Source organism: Elephas maximus, chromosome 11, assembly GCF_024166365.1.
Source record: "Elephas maximus indicus isolate mEleMax1 chromosome 11, mEleMax1 primary haplotype, whole genome shotgun sequence".
NCBI lineage: Eukaryota > Metazoa > Chordata > Mammalia > Proboscidea > Elephantidae > Elephas > Elephas maximus.
In genome coordinates, this window is record NC_064829.1 from 56,485,627 (window position 1) to 56,508,800 (window position 23,174).

General features: G+C 39.1%; 1 protein-coding gene and 1 non-coding gene across 3 annotated transcripts in view; one reads left to right on the forward strand and one right to left on the reverse strand.

The window, feature by feature from the left end:
* The window catches only part of SMAD2 (SMAD family member 2), a 92,892-nt gene that overhangs the window by 68,360 nt on the left and 1,358 nt on the right, over nt 1-23,174 (reverse strand). The gene's annotated exons all lie outside the window — the stretch shown is intronic.
* TRNAG-GCC (transfer RNA glycine (anticodon GCC)) lies at nt 19,411-19,481 on the forward strand. The gene has a single exon. It is a non-coding gene; the product is annotated as a tRNA-Gly (tRNA).

The window sequence follows — 23,174 nt, forward strand, 5'->3', positions numbered from 1 at the left end:
CAGAGTGAACCCCTGTGACAGAGTAGACAATATATAAAACCATACCCTGACAAAATAAAATACACACAACTCCATCAAACACATATAATAATCCACCAACCAGAAGTTTGGGACTACCAGGCAGCAAAAGATGTACCAGCTTACCCTTTGTCTCTACATTAGTTCAGTTCACTGTTGAATTCTACTCTGTGCCAGAAAGTATGCGCCAGGAGCACAAGTTAACAAGTCCATGTGACACAGGCTTATCCTAGCACAGAAAACATGATTAATTCAACCTTTGGCAGAAGAGGTACCACAAAAGTGACACAAAACAGAAGTCTGAAGAGGGAGTTTACTGGGCAGAAAGCTGAGCACGTTTTCTAGGGACAGGAGACATTTTGGGAACTACAGAAAAAAAGAAAAGGTATTGCTAGAATACCAAGTACAAGGAATCAATGTGATAGGAGCTAAGGGACGAGTAAGGCCAGCTCAAATTAAAAAGGGCTCTGAAGACAGAAGCTAATTCTTACTAAAGAAGTAAGGCAGTGCTCATGATAGGTGTTATGGATTGAATTATGTCCCCCCAAAATTTATGTTGATGTCCTAACTCCTGGCACCTGAGAACATGACCTTGTTTGGAAATAGGGTGTTTGAAGACACTATCAGTTAAGTAAACATGAGGTCATACCAGAGTAGGGTAAATTCTAACTCAATCTGAGTGGTATCCAATAAAAAGAAGAAATACAGAGAACAGAGGAAAGAGGCCACATGAAGTTGCAGCTCCTAGCGAAGGAACACCTGAAGCCACCAGAAGCTAGGAGAGAAACACAGAAAAGATTCTCCTTCAAAGCCTCAGAAGGAATCAACATAGCTGACACTGATCTCTAAAGTCCCAGCCTCCAGAACTGTGAGAGAATCAATTTCTGTTCTTATAAGCCAACCAATTTATGGTACTTTGTTATGGTAGCTCTAGAAAACTAACATAATACGGAAGATATTAATTTACTCATTTCAGAAACAATTCACATGTCTTATTAAACAATTGGATGTGGACAGGTTAGGAAAAAGGATGCTTCAAAGATAACTGACGATGCTAACTACTGTAACTGAGCAGTATATAATGGTACACTAATCATTACTTGGAACACAGAGAGGGTAATCTAAAGGCCCAGGTTATAGGGTCAGTTTTTATACATGCCTTTATGTAAGTAACTGTGTTCATCACGTGGCCGAGAGGTAAATACTGTAGAGGCTCAGGAGAGAGGCTAGCCAGTGCACAAATAAGAGTATGTGCCCAAGGTGAAGTCTGTACAGTCTGACTAATGGAACTGACGCCACTAAGTTGTATAGGAGAAAAAGGATAAATTGGTAAATGCTATGTTATATATACAAATTATGCAACTACATATGTGATAATAAAAATCAGGGCTATAGACACTGATACTTCTTAGACATAACCAATCACCTCACTGATGTGAAGACTTAGGGGCACAGTCTTGTGGGACGATTCAGCCAAGTGGCAAAATACAGTTCATAAAGTCTATGTTCTACATTCCAGTTTTGTGAGTAGTGTCTGGAGTATCAAAAGCTTTTGAGTGGATGTCTAAGACACAACTACTGGTCTCTATTTGTCTGGGGCAAAGAGAAAGAAGGAATCCAAAGAATCAGGGAATTAGTACTACAGTACTAATTGTCTCCATGAACCGTGGCCTCCTCTACCTTCAGACTAGAAGAGCTAGATGGTGCCCAGCTACTACTGCCAAACATTCAGATCAGGGTCACAATAGATGAATCCTGACAGAAAAGGATAAAAATGTGGAACAGAACTCCAAATTCTCAAAGAATTCTTATCTACTGGACCCACTGAGATTGGAGGAATCCCCAAGACTACTGCCCTGAGGTATTCTTTAAACCTTGAACCAAAACTATCCCCTGAAGTCACCTTTTAACTAAATACCAGGTTAGCTTGAAAAGTAAAGAATGTCACCCTTGGATACCGAACTCTTTTAAAAAATTATCTGTATGAGACCAAATGGACAACAGTTACTCTAAGCACAAATGAGAAAAGGCTGGAGGACAGTGAGCCTAATAAATTAATGGAAGTTTAACAACTAGAATGGAAATGAGAATGTTGACACAAGGTGACAAATGTAACCAGCATCACTACGTGTACAAAATGCTGAATAGAAACCTGTTTTGCTGTACATACTTTCACCAAAAATATAATAAAATATATTTAAAAATAAAATAGTGTGTGCCCAAGGAAAGCAGAAACAACTACAGCCCTGAAGAAAAACAGAGCAGCCAGTCCCTTGGCTTGGTTTCTGAAGTCTTTCCAGGTCATGGTCCAGCTCCACACCAATTTTACCCTTAGAACAAATTCTTTTTGAGCTAGCAAGAGTGGCCCCTATCCCTTGTGAAAAACTGACAAAGCAAAACATATCAAGAATCTACCTAAAATTATCTATACCTTTGGCTCAATTATTCCACTCATGAGAATTTAGTCTAAGAAAATGAGTAACAAGTACATTTTACGTAATCAGCAAAAAATAAATTCTCTGTTATACTTTCGTTAGGAGGAATGTTTATGAGTCTAGATGTACTCTTGGGGCTGTAAAAACTTTCTATAAAACCCTTTTCCATTTTTTTCTTCATCAAAATGAAAATAAAAAGTTTAAGCCAACTCCGGGTCATCTGAATGATCTCATGACCTGGTACTGTCACATGATTTCAGTGTCCACATGCCTCACAACAACAGTTATGACCACTTTGGAACTATGTGAACATTTAAAGTTACCAGCCTTAACTTTTCATGTCTTACCTGGCCACATATGGTTAGTTATCTCCGGATAATTTTTAAGTTATGTAATAATATTGCTCAGTAATGCTGATAATACATTTCAACTACTTGAGCATTTATTTTAAATAAGGAAGCTATTAAGCCAATATCTTTTAAGTTGAATGCAGGCCTACAAGGTAATATGACAATATATTCCACATTGAAGAAAAATGGAAATAATCAGAAAACTAGATTACGATCAAGCTGTTATTGAAATGTGAATGAGTCATTTACGAATATATGGATTTCCTTCAACAGTGTGGCAGCAAGCTCTGTACTGAAGCTAGAATTTTTCTTCATCTGCAAGAACTGAAAACTAAGTTCAGATACTAATTCTGTTCCTAATTCCAGCAATAAGTGATACTTATATAATACGGGTTTCAATAAAACAGGAAGACTTTATCTTCACAGCTGAATAAGAAAGCATACCAAATGATACCTGAGTAAAATTGAGATTCCAAGATTACTCACTGGAAAGTTTTAGTTAAGCAAAAGGTCTGATTATCCTGAACTAGCAAATAAAGCCTTCACGTTACTAATAACTATATAACACAATTTTACAAACAGCATTCTCTGCATGTTTTGTTCAACTACAGTTCATACTCTTCGCAGATGCTTTAACTGTGTTGTCCTTTTCTTACTGTTTTATCCTGACGTAAACCCTGTCACTGAACATGTATTATAAAACATCTCCAAATCCTTAGCATGTCTTTTGGAATACAGAAATCTAGATTAAATACACATTAATCTAAAGTTTTTGGCACAACTCTGCTTCTTTTTAAAGAACTCCTTGTCTGCCCCCAAATCCAGCAGGACACATTTGAGTGCTTACTGTGTGACACAAGCATTAGTTTCAGAGTCAAGTAAGCACCAACCCATTTCATCTTCCGAAGAATCAAGTGGGGTATTATTATCTACAAATGAGGTATGAGGCACGCAGAAGTTCCCTGATGCTATAGATATCCCCGACTCCCACAGATATTCCTGTAGATGCTTTAGTTTTACTTTTCACATTAAGGTTTCTAATATATCAGGAGTTGGGTTTTGTAGAAGGGGTTAGTGATCTCATCACCACCACGAGGAGAGCCCAGAGTCCCTGGGTGACACAAGTGGTTGAGCACTGGGTTACTAGCCAAAAGGCTGGCCATTCAAACCACCCAGAGTCACCTCAGAGAAAGGCCTGGTGGTCCGCTTTTGAAAGGTCACAGCCATGAAAACCCTACGGAGGGCAGTTCTATCCTCCAACACACTGGGTCATCATGAGTCGGCATCGACTCAGCGGCAACTGGTTACAACGATAGGCCTACGTTATCAGTACCACTTATTATACTTTAATACTTCATAATGCCACTCCTGTCACATATGACTACCTATAAAGAAAGGTCTGATTCTGAGCTCTTCTGTTCATCCCTACACCAATATCACACAATTTTAATTACTGTTGCTTTCTAGTAATAGGTCCTGATATCTGGCAAGGTGAGACCCCCCTCCCTCGTCCTTATTCTTCAAATTTATGTCAGATATTATGGGTTATTTTAAGTTTACCTTGTCAAGGTCCACCAAAACCCTATAGGATTTTGATTGGAATGCAAAGAATATATATTAATTTGGGGAGAACTAACATTTATCTTGATTGTTCCTATTTATGAAATGGGATGTTTTCATTTATTTTGGACTTACTATCTTTCATTAAGTTGTATTATTTTCCCCATGAAGGTCTCAAACATATTGTCAAATTACTTATTCCTCTAGGCATCTTAGCTTTTATTGTAATGTGAGTGTTGGGGGAATGGTCTGCATCTACACCTCCCATCCAGGCTTCCTAAGTAAAGTTCTTGGGCCCAGAGCATTTTCTGATAAGGAGGCTGGTAACTGAATTGCCTTTTCTCTCCTGGTTCCTTCTCTTTATTAGAGAAGCCTACCCCTCTATTCTGGGCACGCAGTAACTTTCTCTGTCTCTTGCACGTACGCAGGCACCATGCCGCGTCTAGCCAACTCCACTCCTGTATCTGCTTCCCGCAGGCACAAGAGGGGGAACATGCCAGATTGTAGGAACCGGCCTCAAGGGGTGGACTGAAAGGGAAACAGGCTTTGCTAGGCCGAACACGAGCACCCTCACATGGCCCACTAGTTCATTACAGTTTGCTGAGTCACTCTTACGTAAAACCCTGGCTTGAAGCCACTATTGTCTGCTACTCCTATAAGACCTCTGCCCTCCAACTGTGGTGTGGAGTGGGTCCTGCAGCCACCTAGGACTTTCCCTCATATGTAAGTCTCCCTAATAAAATTCCTTCACCACCACACTGGAGTTGCCCACCTCCTTCTTTGGTCTCTCGGCACCCTCCATTTTTGGTGGCAAGTTTCACGTTACTGGTCGATGACTTGACGGTGAGTAAGATATTTACTAAAAAATTAAATTGCTCAATATCTTCCATACAGTTAAGTCTTGGCATTTTATAGTAGTTGACCAGACATAAGAAATAAGACACGACGGATTCAGCAAATGTTCCTTACATATACCTTTCTAATGCCATTCCCTTCCCTCTTGCTTCTCAGAGATAATCACTGACAATCCTGAGCTTTCCCCACAGTTTTGCTAGATACTGTATCCATACAATATACTTTGGCACATTTTGTATGAAAGTCTGTCAATCTGCTGTTCATGTCAATTTACTCTTTTCACTCAATATTGTAACTAGCCATGCTGAGATATACGTATCGTTCATGTATGCACTGCTGGTTGTTGTTGTGTGGCAACAGGCCTATCATGACTCATAACGACCCTAAAAGACAGAGTAGAACTGCCCCATAGGGTTTTCTCACTGTAATCTTTACAGGAGCAGATTACCAGGTCTTTTCTCCCGTGGAGCTGCTGGGTTGAAACCACCAACCTTAAGCACTTAACTATTGTACCACCAGGGCTCCTTATTCGTTCATATATATATAGATACACATATATGTATCTCCTACTTGTCATACAGCATTTCATTGCATGACGATATCAGTTAATCGTCCATTCTCTTGATGGCTAATATTTAGGTTGCTTCCTAATTTTTACTCTTCCAATCAATGCTGCCATGAGTAGTCTTATCAATCAATATTTTCTTGTATTTAGGTGAGAGCTCAGTTCCAGGGTGGTAGCATTCAAACTTTTTGATCAAAAAAGTCCCACAGAGAAATACACTTTACATCACAACCTAGCGTACACACACTCATCCGCACACTTAATTAAGACATTTCACCGTATGTTACGTTCTACTATTTCTCTGAACTGAGGGTCATGAACCATTAGGGAAGATGAAATCAACTTAGTAGATTCTGAGAAATATCTTTTAAGAACAAAAAAAAAAAAGAGTACAACCAAACACTTTGAGGGACAGGGAAGCAGGGGCTGGGGTTTGGGGGCCATGGTTTCAGGGAACATTTAGGTCAACTGGCATAACAAAGTTTACTAAGAAATTTTTCTGCATTCCACTTTGGTGAGTGGCGTCTGGGGTCTTAAGAGCTTGCGAGCCACCATGTAAGATGCATCAATTGGTCCCAATCCACTTGGAGCAAAGGAGAACGAACACCAAAGACACAAGGAAAATATAGGCCCAGGAAACAGAAGGGGCCACATAAACCAGAGACTCCATCAGCCTGAGACCCGAAGAACTAGATGGTACCCGACTACCACCAATGACTGCCCCGACAGGGAACACAACAGAGAGTCCCTGATGGAGCAGGAGAAAAGTATGGTGCAGAATTCAAATTCACGTAAAAAGACCAGACTTAATGGTCAGACTGAGACTGGAGGAACCCTCAAAGACATTGCCCCCAGATGCTCTGTTAACCCAGAACTAAAAAACCATTCCCAAAGCTCACTCTTCACACGAATATTAGACTAGACTATAAAACATAAGATAATACTCATGAAGTGTGCTTCCTGGTTCAAGCAGATACATAAGACCAAATGGAGGCAGGATGAGAAGACAGAAAGGGACAAGATCTGGTTGGATGGACACCAAAAACCTGTAATGGAAAGGGGGAGTGTGCTGTCACATTATAGGAATTGCAACTAGCGTCACATAACAGTATGTGTATAAATTTTTGTACAAGAAATTAATATGAGCCGTAAGCTTTCACCTAAAGCACAATTAAAAAAAAAGTAGGAAACGGACAAAAACAAAATTAAGGTTAACGGATAATAAAAAATAGAGAAAAGAAAAAAAAAAAAAACAAACAGAAACAGTAGAAAATGGCGTACACTAATAATTGCTTCTAAAACTTTGTTTTTGTCACACATAAAATATACCTCCCACTATGGATCTGTCAGAAGAGTATGAAAGCCATTGCTTTAGGACATATATCAAGGAGTGGAACTGTTCCAACAGTAGAACACACACATATATATAACTTTACAAAGTATTGCCAAAATGGTCGTACCAATTGCCATTTTCACCAGGGACCTACAAGTCTCTATTCTACCAATATCACCAGTACTTGGCATTGTTTGGTTCCTCTTTATTTTTGCCAGTAGAATGGGTGCAATACAAAGGGTTGTTGATGTTTGCACTTCCCTGACTACTAAGCAGCTTGAGAATATTTTCATTTTATTGGCTTTACAGGATTCTACTTTTGTGATCTTTTCCTTCTTAATTCACAGGAATTACTTATATATTCTGGATATTACACATGCTGCATATGTCTTCATCCAGGCAAAAGACTTTTTAATATTTTTTACTGTACTTTAGATGAAAGTTTACAGGGCAAACTAGTTTCTCATTAAACATTTAACACACATATTGTTTTGTGACACTGGCTGCCAACCCCATGACATGTCAACACTCCCCTCTTCTCGACCTTGGGTTCCCTATTACCAGCTTTCCTGTTCCTTCCTGCCTTCTCGTCCTTGCCCCTGGGCTGGTGTGCCCACTTAGTCTTGTTTTGTTTTATGGGCCTGTCTAATCTTTGGCTGAAGGATGAACTTCAGGAGTGACTTCATTACTGAGCTATAAGGGTGTCCAAGGGCTAGCAAGTGACTTTTGGTGGCTTTTTTATACTTGAGCATGCTCAAATTTATCAATATTTTAAATCTTTTATGATGCATACATTTTTATCTTAAGAAATCCGTCCATACCCCTGTCATCTTCTAAAAGTCATAAAGTCTGAAGCTGTGCTGTTCACTTTTAGCTATCTAATCTATTTGGAACTTATTTTTTTGTGTGGTAGAAAACAGATATCTGACCCCCCCAACTCTCCCCCCCAACACAGATAACCAAGTATGTTGTGTGTTGTGGAGTCAACTCCGCCTCAAAGTGACCCTACATGACAACTGCCCTATAGGGTTTTCTATGCTGTAATCTTTACAGGAGCAGACTGCCAGGTCTTTTCTCCCAAAGAGCACCTGGTGGGTTTGAACCATTAACTTTTCAGTTAACAGCCGAGTGCTTAACCACAGTGCCACCAGGGCTCCTTAACCAAGTAGACCAGTACCATATAGTGAATCTTTTCTCTACCAATGTATGATGTTACTTCTTTCTCTGGGATCTTATTTAAATTCTTCCATTAGTCTATATCTGAGACAAATCCCATCATGTCTTAACCACTAAAGCTATCTAATGGTTCCTGGTATCTGATAAAGTGAGTTTTCCTTGAAATGACATCGAACTTATAAATAAGTGAGGGGAAACTGACATCTTTATGATACTGTCTTCCATTCATAAACACAAATACACCTCCTTACAATATGAATAAAGTCTTATAATTTTCTCCATTGAGGTCTCACATGTGTTCGTTTTTTCCTAGATATTCTGTAGTTTTTGTTGTCACTATAAATGGTGGCTCTTTACAAATTAAACCATTGCTGGCATACAAAAATGCATCTATTTTTATACACTGGTTTTTTTAAAATCAACTTTATTGAGGCATAATTTACATATATAATAAAACACACAAATGTTAAGTATACAGTTCAGTGAATTCTTACAAATGTGTACATCCATGTAACCATCCATGTAAAACATGTCCGTCATCACAGAAAGTTCCCAGTGTCCCTTTTCAGTCATCCGCCCACCTCTCTCCAGATCACTACTGATCTGATTTCTATCACCACAGGTTAGTTTCACCTGTTCTGGAAATTCATATAATCATACCACATGTACTCTTTTGTCTGATTTTTTAACTCTCTTACAGTCCTTGATTTCTAAGGATTTTTATCATGAGTGTTGAATTTTATCACACATGCTCCCCCCTTCCACCCCTATCCATCAAGATTATCATATGGCTTTTCTCCTTTAATGTGTTAATATGATCAATTTCAGAAACCCTGGTGACACAGTGGTTAAGTGCTACGGCTGCTAACCAAAAGGTCAGCAGTTCGAATCCGCCAGGCGCTCCTTTGAAACTCTATGGGTTAGTTCTACTCTGTCCTATAGGGTCACTATGAGTCAGAATTGACTCAACGGCAGTGGATTATGATCAATTTCATTAACAGGTTTTCTAATGTTAAAGTAATCCTTACATTCCTGAGACAAGCCCCAAATTAGTAATGGTACTTTGTTTTGAGTAAATGGTAACATTTTACCTAAAATTTTCACTGTAATGTTCATTAGTGAGATATAGTCTACACATCTTTACTATACTTGCCCAGCTTGGGTATCAATATTACAACAGTCTTGCAAAATGATTTGAGGATATTCTCTTTTGTTCTTTTCTATAGCATTTTGTATAAGGTTAGAATTACGTCTGGTAGAACTTGCCTGCCTGAGATTTTCATTTGGGTTTTGTGTGTGTGTGTAGGCAGATTTTAATTATGAATTCAAGTTTTTTAGTTATTATAATCTCAAGTTTCGTATTTCTTCTCAAGCCAATTTTGGTCATTTATTTTGCTAGCAAACTCTCCACCTGTTTTCAAATTTAAGGGCATAAGGCTGTTCGCAGTGTTTACGCAGCTTTAAAATTTCAAATTTGTCTGCCAACATAGCCTTTTTCATTTCTACTGTATTTGTACCTTCTTTTCCTCTATCAATCTAGACAAACTTAGTCTTTTCAACTTAGCGCCTTGGTTAACTGATCCAATTATATGTTTTGTTTTTTCATTAATGTCTGCTCTTTACTATTTTCTTCCTTTTTACTGTCTTCTTCTAACTCATTATATTGTACAGTTAGCACTATTATTTTTTAGTTCTTTACTACTAAATATAAATTTAGAAATAATTTTTTAAGCATACAAACTATGGATATAGGAGTTGTTGTTATCCTATTATTTCTAACTTAATAGCAGTAGAGCCCAAGGGTATGATATGTAAGTAAAAAATCTTTGAAATTTGTCAACACTTGCTTTGAGGTTTGGCTCATGACCAATTTTTGTTAAATTCCATAGGTACCTGAAAAGAATTTATCTTCTCTAATTATTAGGTGCTTGTTAATTGTACTCTTCCAATTCTTCATAATCTTTTAATTTTTTTACCCATTTGTTCTTAACTTACTGAGAGGTATCTGTGAAAAATTTCACACTATAATTCTAATTCATCCTTGTAATTCTGCCAGTTTTTACCTTATAGATTATGACTGATATCTTTTTTCCATTCCTTTACTTTGAAACTAAGTTATCATACTTTTAGGGGTCCCATAAACCCGCTGTCATCAAGTCAATTCTGACTCATAGCGACCCTGTTGGTGTCCCTTTAGGGTATCTACTCATAAAAAACATTTAGTTGGATTTTTCTTTATTTTCATTCTCTTTTAACCAATAAATTTACTCCGAAATTATGCACTGGGTTTATGGAGATATTTAAGTTTCTTTTCTACCAATGATTTGTGTTTTCTAATTCCTATGTATTTTTTTTCTTTTGCCCTTTCCTGCTTTCTACTGAAATGATTAAATTTTCTTCATTTCCACTCCCTTCCCCCATCCTTCTTGAAGAAGCCCTGATGGCACAGTAGTTAAGCGGCTGGCTGCTAACCAAAAGGTTGGTGGTTCTACCCACCAGCCACTTCTCAGGAGAAAGTTATGGCAACCTGCTTTCATGAAGAATACAGCCGTGGAAACCCTGTGGGGCAGTTTTACTGTGACTTACAAGGTCACTATGAGTCGGAATCAACTTGACAGCAACAGGTTTGTTTTTTTTGTTTGTTTCTTTGCTTCTGGTTCACCCTCAATGACTTGGAGTTATACATCCTGCTTCAATTCTTTCAGAGGCTTGCCCTTAAAAAGTTTTTAATGGAAAACTTTACACTTTACACAACTAATCAGTGGATTGCAGGTGAAGACAGCAGAACTATTAAAAGCCACACTAAAGGAATTACAAAAGAAAAAAGACAACCTCACAAGGGAGAAAAGGTGAGGGAAAAACAGAAGCAAAATTTTGACAGCTGGAAAATAACTGGATGAGTAGAAACTGTGATCAGATCAAAGACTGCTGAACTCTAGCCCAGCTGTGGAAAAAGCTGAGAAAATTCCTGATTTACACAGCAGAAGTCTCAAAAGGGGGTGGGGGGAGATAAAATAGGTAGGATTGGGTAAGATGCTTAGATCTGCTCCCTCGGGCGATGTCACTGGGCAACTGCCCACCCTTCTCCAGAAAACTAAATGTTGATTCTCTGCAGAGGGTAAAACAATACCCTGGGACTAGGAGATGGCCTAGGTACCACTGGGAAAACAGAGGGAGTAAATGAGTAAGAGTACACTGCATGCCAAGATTCCAAAACCCCTTCCTCCACTGGGTACTGGCTCCCCAAATACTAGGAGCAAGACCTCTACCCTTTAAGTCAGGAGGTCAAAAGACTTCTCTGGGATATTGACCAACCCAGGAGGAAAGACAGCTACTAATACAGAGAGTTTACCAATAAACAGCCCACTCAGATTACAGTAAAACTGAAAGGAGACAAACCTCACCCACATGCTCAATTTCCGATCAGCTTTTTCAGACCCCTACTTCTTAATCAAGGCTTACCGGACATCTGGGGAAACATGGAGAACAAACACAAACAGAAAAATTCAACTTGGAGCCTATACCGAGAAAGAAACATTTTTTTAAATTCATCAATATAGCCAGAGGAATAGAAGATACAGCAACTCTGAAGTAAGAGCAGCATGCTATACAAAGGGAGCATTCAGAGAAGAAAAGAGCAGCTCTTGGAGAGCTCAACAGCTGATGATAGCAGAAATGGGGGGAGACAATGGAAGGGTTGTAAGATGAAGTAGGAAATCTCCCAAGAAGTAAATAAAAAGATAGATGGGGAAATAGAAGGAAAAAACAAAGAAAACTGAAGGACTAGTTCAGGAGGTCCATGTTCAAACAGGCATTCCAGAAAGACATCAAAGATAATAGGGCAAGAGGTGGGGGAGGGCTCAGTTAAAGAAATCAAGAAAAATAACTCTGGACTGAACACAGGAGTTCCCAGATTCAAGGGGTCCATCAAGACCCCAGCATAATGGATAAAAAAACACACCCACAAAGAGGCATATGGCAGTGAAACTTCAGAATGCAGAGGACAAAGGAAGAGCCTGGATGCCTCCAAGGAGAAAAAACAGGTCATATAGAAAAGATGAGGTGCCCGAATGGCTCTGGTTTTCTCAACAGTTAACACTGTAAATTAAACCCATACGGCAATGTCTTTAAACTTCTGAAGAAAAACTACTTCCATCCTAAAATTCTATTACCCAGCCAGGGTAGAATAAAGGCATTTTCAGACACGTAAGATCTCTAAATATGTATCCCACACACTCTCTCAGGAAGGTTCTGGAGGAAATGTTTCATCAAAAGGAAGGAAGAGTATATACAGGATGCAAAGACCTGATCTGGTAAAGAAGAAAGGTGAAGGCAACTGCACTAGTTGTAGAGGGCAACCAGTGCAAACTAGAACAGGTTAAAAAACGTGTGGATGAAGACAATGCCAGGTTTCTCTCCACGTGAATAAACATCTTAAAAGTCAACGGAAGCATCACTTTCACTGATAAGACCCACAATGATGGTAAATGGTTGAGAACGAATAAGGCAATAAAGAAAAGCCGGGTACCTTTTAACCAACATCTTAGCAAGAGACTCCTGATTCCATAGATTACCATGCAAAAAAAAAAGTGCCTGAGTAAGAGACTTCACAGATTCATACCTGTTACACATCCATGGAGTGTCATTAGACCAGTGCTGACCAAAAGAAATAGAATGCAATCCACAAATGTAAAAATCATAAATTTTCTAGTAGCCACATTACAAAGTAAAAATAGGTGAAGTTAATAATTTTAATAGTAACAATTTTAATAACACCATTAAAAAAAAAAACCAAACCCATTGCCATCGAGTCAATTCCGACTCATAGCGACCCTATAGGACTGGAAGGAGCGCCTGGTGGATTTGAATTGCCGGCCTTTTGGTTAGCAGCCATAGCTCTTAACCACTATGCTACCAGGGTTTCCCAATAGATCCAAATATTTCAATATGCAATCAGTATTAAAAGTATTGTCAGATATTTTACATTCTACTTTTGTACTAAGTCTTAGAAATCTAATGTGTATTTTACACTTGCAGCCCATCTCAATTTGGACTAGCTACATTTCAAGCACTCAAGGCTAGTGACTCACCAATATAGGACCAACGAAATATATTACGGACACCCCTATAAAATACCACATAGCCAAGAGAAAAAACAAGCGCACTCAGTACGTACTATCAAGGAATAATCTACAGAATACGTTGTTAAGTAAAATACATAACCATTTGTATTAAAAGGTAATAGTCATGCAAAGTTGCTCATACATGCATAAAAGCTCTGGAATGATATACAAAACCCTGACAACACTATTTGCTTCTGGAAAGGCAAATGGGTAGGTAGCAAGGGACAGGCTGCCAAAGAGACTTTTCACTGTATACCCTCTTGTACCTTTTGAATTCTGAATTACAATAACGTATTGGCTACTCAAAAGCTCACCATTACTGTGGATCTGGTTTTATTTATCTTGCAGGGTCTTCATGTGATATTTAAGTTCATCCAGGACTAGTGTTTTTCTAGTTTTATATAGAGAGGTTTGAGGAGTGTTTCTCTCAGAGGCCACACATGTTTCAGCATCAGGACAGTTTTAAGTTATTTTTTTAATATAGTTCCAGTCCTATCGCCTTTCTCCAAATGGCATTACAACCCTGTCCCTAGCTACAAGATCCTTTATCTAATACAATCTCCAAGGCTAGCTTTTCCTTAACACTGGCTTTGATTTTTGTTGTTAAGTTTCTAGTACCTGGGACATTCTTCTCTTTCTCCCTCTCTCTGAAGCTCAGCTACACACACTTGTATATTTAAAATAAAACTTGTCTTACATTTCATCCAACATCCCCACGTGTTTGCAACAGACGGGCCTCATCTATGTCTGTTCTAGCATGTCCGTCTGTGTAATTTGAAGAAATTTATACAGATGATAGTTGATAATGACAAACACTGAATAAAGTAGTAAAATTGAGAAAAGACTGCTGAACTTAGAAGTTCGGAATTCACTGATGACTTTGGAAAGGGTAATATGAAAAAGAGTGGCAAAAAAAAAAAAAAAAACTTCAGAACCAGTCAAACAAAGGAGGTGAGTAATATAGAAAGCAACTGTAGGTATGGAGGGAAGAGGACTGTAGAGAAACATAAAATATTCCCTTAATTCCTATATCAATTTTTATTTCAAAAGAAAATCAGAGATATTTCAACATAACAAATTAGCTGAAATATGATGGTGCTGGTCCCACATGAAATAATATAAAATCCATTGTAGATTTTTGGTAATCCATGTTCAAACATGTACCACACAAAGTGGAGACAAGAAGCAGCATCACTAATGACCTCTATCTGTGTAACTGTTTTAGTCAAAGATATCATCAGTAACCAGGACAGCAGGAAATATTTGAAAAATAAATAAAAACAAATTGTTAAAAAACAGATTTCTCAGTTCTCACTCTATGGCTTTTCCGAAAGTTGTAAGCTAACAAGGAAAAACACTGCCAATTGGAAAAACAAGTTGGTCCCACAGAGAACAATGGGTAATATGGCTATTAAACAAAAGCAAACTGAAAATTTTTATGTGTTCAATTTTATGGATTGTCAAAACCTAATCTTAGGGATTTAATTTAACCCTGAAGTAAGTAAAAGACCACAAGTTACACGGGAATTGTTGTAAAGAAAGTACCTATTCTTTACTTAGGAGTTACATTCCTTTCACCTTTAATGAGTTGTGTGGAACCCACAGCTCTACGATCAGTTGGTTAAGAGCTCGGCCGCTAACCAAAAGGTCCACAGTTTGAATCCACCAGCCGCTCCCTGGAAGCCCTACTCTGTCCTACAGGGTTACTATAAGTCAGAATCGCCTAGACGGAAACAGGGTTTGGTTTTTAAAAAAAAAAAAAAATACACTGCTGTTTTTAGCTGCCACAAATCAAACCCCACCTCGTAGCAACCCCATGCACAAGACTGTACCAAAGGGTTTTCAACGGCTGATTTCCAGAAGCAGATCACCAGGCCTTTCTTCCTAGTCCATGTTAGTTTGGAAGCTCCACTGAAACCTGTTCAACACCATAAAACAAACAAAAAAACCAAACTTGCTGCCATCGAGTCAATTCCGATTCATAGCGACCCTATGTGTTACAGAGTAGAATTGCTCTGTAAGGCTTTCTCGGCTGGAATCCTTACAGACGCAGACTGCCAGGCCTTTCTTCTGCAGCACTGCTTGGTGGGTTCAAACTGCCAACCCTTAGGTTACAACCACTTGTGTTACCCAGGGACCTTCAGCACCATGGCAACACACAACCCACCACTGACAGCCAGGTGGTGGCCGCTCCTGAAGTGCATTGGTTGAGACCTGAATGAAGGCAAGAGTTCTGCCACTGAACTACCACTGCTACATACTCCTTTACCATTCCCAAGACTTAACCAGATTATAAAAAAGTACCTATCGCTGGACTAAACCAAAAGCTAAGAAGTTTCCTGAATACAACCAAACACTTCAAGGCACAGAGAAGCAGGGTCGAGGGTCTGGGGACCATGGTTTCAGGGGACATCTAGGTCAATCAGCATAACAAAGTTTATTAAGAAAATGTTCTGCATTCCACTTTGGTGCATGGCATCTGGGGTCTTAAACGCTATCAAGCGGCCATCTAAGATGCATCAATTGGTCCCAACCCACTCGGAGCACAGGAGAATGAATACCAGAGACACAAGGAAAATTATTAGCCCAAGAAACAGAAAGGGCCACATAAACCAGAGACTACATCAGCCTGAGACTAGAGAAACTAGATGGTGCCTGGCTACCACCAATGACCACCCTGACAGGAACATGACAGAGACTCCCTGACGGAGCAGGAGAAAAGTGGGGTGCAGAACTTAAATTCTAGTAAAAAGACCAGACTTAATAGTCTGACTCAGACTGGAAGAAGCCTGGAAGATATGGCCCCCGGACTCGCTCTTAACCCAGAACTAAGACCATTCCTGAAGCCCACTCTTCAGACAAAGATTAGACTGGACTGTAAGACATAAAATGATACTTGTGAAGAGTGTGCTTCTTAGTTCAAGTAGATACATGAGAGACAAAATGGACAGCTCTTATCTGGAGGCGAGATGAGAAGGCAGAAAGGGACAGAAGCTGACTGAATGGACATGGGAAACCCAGGATGCAAAGGAGGAGTGTGCCATCACATTACAGAGAGCAACTAGGGTCACATAATAATGTGTGTATAAATTTTTGTACGAGAAACTAACTTGAGCTGTAAACTTTCACTTAAAGCACAAAAAAAAGCACCTATGAGAATACTACACAAGCCCAGACTCAAATCAGCATGAGATTTAAGTGCTCTAACTGTCCTTCAAATTCCCAGTCTGTCTTCACCCAAATCTTGTGGATACAGTCCTCAGGCTGTAAAAATTCAATTAATGCAAGGTCTTTATAGAGTAGTGCTGTCCAATAGAACCTTCTACACTGATGGACATGTCCTTTATCTGGGCTATCCAATACAGCAGTCACTAGTCATGTATGGCTACTTAAATTTAGATTAAAATTAATTCATGAAAATTTAACATTCAGTTCCTCAGTCACACTAGTCTCATTTCAAGTCCACATGTGGCTAGTGGCCACCATACTGGACAGTGAAGGTGTACTGCGAATATTTTTCTCTAATATTGTTCCCAGTAGCTCTGGTAGCACAGTGTTAAGCGCTCAGCTGCTAACTGAAAGGTTAGTGGTTCCAACCCACCAGCCTCTCCACAGGAGAAAGATGTGGCAGTCTGCTTCCATAAAGATTACAGCCTTGGAAAACCTACAGGGCAGTTCTACTCTGCCCTACAGGGTTGCTCTGAGCCGGAACAGACTTGATGGCAATAGGTAATACTGTTCCTTGGTGCTCCTTCAAAGGCTTACTGGAGGTAAGAATGATAGGGAACCTGAGCAGGTAGGACTTCAGCACTGCCCATCCTCCCTCTCCCGCCCCCCCAGACAAAAAAAGTTTTTGTCTTTTTATCAGTCTTACATTCTGAAATTCCGCATAACATTTTTTAAGCCTTTCTGGTGGCCTTTGCGCACCTAGATGTGTGCATGCTTTAAGTCTGAAAACTGCTGGTTTAAAGCCGAAATGCCTGATGCACAAACCTCAGGCCAAAGGTGAACCTCCTGATACTTAAACAGTTTTTAAAAGAGAAGTTTAACTGGTCAGCGAACAAGGACTAGAGTCTAACCACCTATCTGTGAAATCTTTAAGAAGACTGGTCTGAACATGGAAAATGTTCATTCACATCTCTGGTCAAAAAACAAAGTTTCAAGAGTTCATCCAAGTCAAGGGGGAAGACTCACGGGCCCAGCTTCCACTGCACCACTTACCGGGGTTTGTGCCATGAACCTGGCAAGCCAGATTCACAGCCCCGCATCTTATAACGAAAAATGTGATTAAGACAGAGCATTTTCTTAATATTTACAAGCCCTTAACCACTATCTTTATAGAATTTTTGGAATTAGTTGAAGCAGCATACAACACAGGAGAACTAAGAGATTACAGATTTACTATGCTACTTTTTCAGACAGAAGTCTTTTTGAACTAACGGACTCAAGGGAATGAACCTGTTGGACTTTCAATGGCTCATTCTTCTTCCTTACTAACTGAATACAGGTAGTCCCTAATCCACGGCGTACTGGAGTTAAACAAGGAACCACACTTAACAACGCTCTGTCTGGTTTTTTTGTACAACTTATCGTTAGTAACATGTACTACATACAATGCTGCAGTGCATAATTTCCTGATGTTATCTCGGATGTTCACGCGCAGATGTTGAAAGATAAAGATGAGATTTATAAACTTACTGATAGTAAAAGGCAATAATAATGAAAACTAAAAAGTTTACATCAATTATTCAATTTATGTCAGAACCAACTTACGACGGAGTCATCAGAACAGAACCCCAACGTAAGGCAGGGACTACCTGTACATTAAACCTGAAATTATTCCCTCCCCAATGAGACAAGGAAGGGAGGTAGGGCACTGTAGATTTTTCAGGGAAATGAAATGCAAACTGCACATGAGCAGATGGTAAATGAAGTCTACAATCACTTTTCATTGCTCTGCAGCCCCAAGGCCAACTTAATTCCGGGTTTTGAAGATTTATAGAGCTACCTGGAAGAACTAGTGACAATTTCACAGTAAATTCAAGAAAAATTTAATGAGAATGAATCCAACTTTAGGATTTGTTTTCTCAAGAGTACAAAACCTAAAGATATATCTAAATTGTCAAGCATCTGTCCTATCAGTGTGCCTCAGTTACAAATACGAGGAGCCCTTCAAGCTCAAAAGGAACCACCCCCCACTCTAGAATATAAGGCAAATACATAAGTTATGGAATCACCCTAATATTTCTGGCTATCTAGCCAAACTAGAGGCAATCCACCAGCATGGCAAAATTACATCTTCCCTACAAGAAACTGCTGGAATTGAAGCTGGGAGCTGCCTACAACATGTAGATCTAGAATCAGCAGTGAATTATGTCCTAACTAAATACACTATCACGGTTTTGCCACTCTAGAGACATTATCACACAGATCAGTGACTAGCAGTAAGCCTCTAACTGTGCATTTTTATCTAAAAAAGGATGGATTACTTTTATACTACTGCTAAAAAATATTACTACTTTTTAAATAGCCAAAGCGACACAGTACAAGGTCACCAATAAATATTTAATAAAGTACATGGTTTAGAAAGTAACCCAGAAGTAGGAAGAAAAAACCAAAAAAAGGTTAGTATCAGGCATTATGGTCACATATAAAAGGAAACCCTGGTGGCACAGTGGTTAAGAGTTATGGTTGCTAACCAAAAGGTCTGCAGTTCGAATCCATCAAGCGCTCCTTGGGAACCCCACAGCAGTGCTGTTTTGTCCTATAGGGTCACTATGAGTCAGAATCGACTCGACAGCACTGGGTATATAAAACAAAAAGCCCTCAATGGACAGACTGGTCCACACATGCTTAAAAAACCAAACCAAAACCCTTGCTGTTAAAAAAAAAAAAAAAAAGAAAAAAGAACCAAACCCATTGCTGTCATGTTGAGTCTCACTCATAGCAGCCCTACAGGACAGATCAGAACTGCCCATAGTTTCCAAGCCATTCAGCATTGGTGGTTCAGTGGCAGAATTCTCACCTGCCATGTGGAAGGCCTGGGTTCGATTCCCAGCCAATGCAACACTTTAACTTTCTTCTGGAAACCCTGGTGGGATAGTGGTTAAGTGTTACGGCTGCTAACCAAAAGGTCGGCAGTTTGACTCCACCAGGCGCTCCTTGAAAACTCTATGGGGCAGTTCTACTCTGTCAGATAGGGTCACTATGAGTCGGAATCGACCTGACAGCAACAGGTTTGGTTTTTTTCTTTTTTTTTTAATAGTTTCCAAGGCTGTAATCTTTATAGAAGCAGATCACCAGGTCTTTTATCCCATGGAGCAGCTGGTGGGTTTGAACCGCTGACCTTTTGGTTAGCAGCTACCAGGGCTCCTCCACAAGTGGTAGGCCCTGGAAATCTCTAGCACACTCCGTATCGCAAAACCTAAGTGAAGTTCTCCATAAACTCCAGCCTGAAAAAAGACTGAATGACTTCCTCTGAAGAAAAGGTGTGCCATGAGGTGCTACACCAGTTAGATAGCTTTTCTTTACTACTGGCCTAGCATAAAAGATTTTTCAGTCTGGAATCATGGCTCTTTCAATGGCAAAGCAAATGCGAAACATCTTGGTCACAGTAGGTACTTTGTGGATCTTCTGTGAAATAAGTCATTCAAAATAGCAGAATGTTTTATCTCTTGAGGAACATTTGTTAATCATCCCAATGACAGTCTACGATATTTTATGTAGACTGCTGCACTCTTAAAAAATTTTCCCAAATATGAGTTAACCTAATTGATGAACATTCATTACTATGCTTTCAGGTCAGGTCCTGCACTGAATGGCCCCAGGCATGCTAGTTAGGCTTTGAATATTTGTTTGTGTGTCCTGTGGATTATCTCTATTACCCTGCCAGGCTGTTATCTGTTTTTTCTTACAATAGACAGTAGGCTAACAGTTCTCCATCCTCCAACCAGCCCCCACCACAACCCTTCTTAACCTCCTAAACTATCCACAATCTACTAGTTTCTAATCTACTATGGGTTTAGAAGCCAGGTAACTAGGCTTATTAGAAATATTTTAAATAAACACCAACAGGCTCTGACAATGGGGCTCAATGGTTCTCCCATGACTGAAGCTTTAAGGTATGGACTTGGACAATCTGGCTACCTCAGTCTTTTCTGCTTAGTGCCTCCTCTATAATAGGTCAAAGATAAGGGTGGAAGCAAGTCATCTGGATTAGAAAGGGCACAAATGACTGAAAACCACAAGACCAGAGCAAGAGAACAGATCATTTGGGAGGACCCGTTACGTCTCAGGCAATGTTCTAGATACTTTAATTATCATCATTTAATCTTAAGACATAGGTGTTATTACCTCCATTTTCAGTCAGAAAACCAAGGCTCAGGAGTTAAGCAATCTGCCCAACATGGTAAAATCCATGGCTTTTTCACTATATGAGATTGCTGGACAATCCTTATTCTCCAGTTTAGCTAATTGTCTTTATACTTTATTCCTGATCCGTATGCTTAAGTCTGACCTGAGTCAAGTTTTCTTCCTTTCCCCAACCAGTCTCTATACCTAAAGGGCAATGGATAATCAAACTAATGAACTAATGCCAAATTCAGCTTAGCTCTGCAAGTGTCCATCGGTTCAGCAACACACTACTGAAAGATTGGCCTAATCTCCAATTTGTATACACTGTATAAAAATGTTAACAGGTTCTCCCCAAAATACATGGGCTGTTTCCAAAGACACAAAGAGTTATTAACACTTCCCATCTTCCCTAGTGCTGCCCTCTACACTGGGTAGAAAGCAATGCGAGCGTACTTCAGGAACCAGCTCGGTCATGAATTTATCACACGTTCCCTAAATTTGTACACTAACATAATTTTCTTATTCTAAATACTGGGGAGTGGGGCAAGGGGCATTAGGAATTTCCACTTTTCTAATTCCATTAAGGAATAGGGGTATTAACTGTTGGCCGCTAAATACTTCATTGCCTAGCCCAGGGCCTGACGCGCAAAAAAGGCTATTTGTTGAATACATGTTATTCACTGAATAAATGAATAAATGCTACTGGTTCAATAAATAAAAGTTACCTGTTGGATAAATGCATAACGTCTCCTGAACTGTTTCCGAAATCTTTACCTTTGAAGTTTTCTGACCACCCTTACAATACTTAGTGGGAAACACTTTCCTTTACAGAAACTGAAGGCCTAAAAATGGCTCTTCCACTCCCATCAAAATAGGAGGAAGCTAAAAGACACGCCCCTCTCAACCCCCTAAAAATGACTCTTGTCCCAAGAATATGAATAAACTTCCATCTGCCAGACTGCACTTAATACAGCTTTTATATGCATTACAAAAACACCTGTACAAAAAAGCTGCTACAAAACGAGGCTTCTGGAGTCTTAAAATACAAAACCAACAGAATCAAAACCCAACAAGAAGAAAGCAAGCTTTTAGGCCTAAAAGCCAAAAGTGAAAATATTTTCAAAATGTAAACATTCATCAGTTTATGCAGCTAAACTGAGTGTTTCTAGTGCACATTATGTCCCCCAGTGAGAAGTAATGAGATTACTGCAACAAAATCCTAACGTTTACAATATGACAATGAAAAGGGCAGCCTCCCACCCCCTACCCCCCCCCAACCTGAAGTAGAAACAACCTTTGTTCCTGTTAAGGAGAACTTCTGAGTTGAAGGCTGGAAATACACAAAATCATCCCCAAAATTCCTACTTAAGAGTTAAAACATATTACCAAGGCTGACAAGCCACAAACAACAGGAAATTACCCTGCACAGTTTCTTACAAGACTAGTATTTCATGAACCTTATAGTTTGTGTAGGAAATTGACCACTTATGACTAGATACACAGTTACATCCTTGAAAAACCAAACTTTTGTTAAACATCTACAATGAGAAATCACTGCTTCAGAAGGTGTACTACAAAGTATAAAAACCAAGCTTCTAAGAGCAACATTTTACTAAAATACAGAAACAGATGTTTCCAACACTAAATAAAAATGGCCAATGAACTCCTTCAAACTCAATAGCAGATTTTAACAGAAAGTGGGCACTCACTTTAGAAATGCCCAAAGACATTTTATTTACTATCTACCACACTTTATGACAAAAACTGAGAAACTCTAAAAATACAATCAGTATTACTTTCTGAATTTAATATAAATGCTTTGCTAACTATTTGAGTTATACTTCCATGTTAGAATCTTTTTGTTAAAAGAGGTCAAAACTAGAACAAATGTATTTTCAGCATAATAACAGCAAATTTATTATCTTATTAGGCTAGAGGAAAACATCTTTACTATCAGTGGCACAGGTTCAATTCGTATGAAATTAGAAGAGAGAAAATGAAAAGGAAATACAGACTCATTCAGAATTCTGGAAATTAACTTAATTTTCAGAGACCATTTTTGAAAAGCTGAGATAAGTTTGTGTGATCACTTACTTATAATCATTTTACTGTATGTAGTTCAAGACACCAAAACTGATATACTCCAAACTGTAGCAAACAAGACATGACTTTGACGGATAATACTACTTCCAAATTCGTTTTGCCTAGCAATTCTTTTCAACAAAGGTTTTGCTGACAGCAAACCAACAGTATTTGGCTTCTAAAGGGTCAAGAGGGAGGAATAACAAAACCAACCTAGGTATTGTTTTTCTTTTGTTTGGGATCAAAAGGAAAGCATAACTACCTGAGAGTAAGTAAGCAGCAGACAAAAGTACACTACCCAAGGCCAGTAGTCCACCAAAAGAG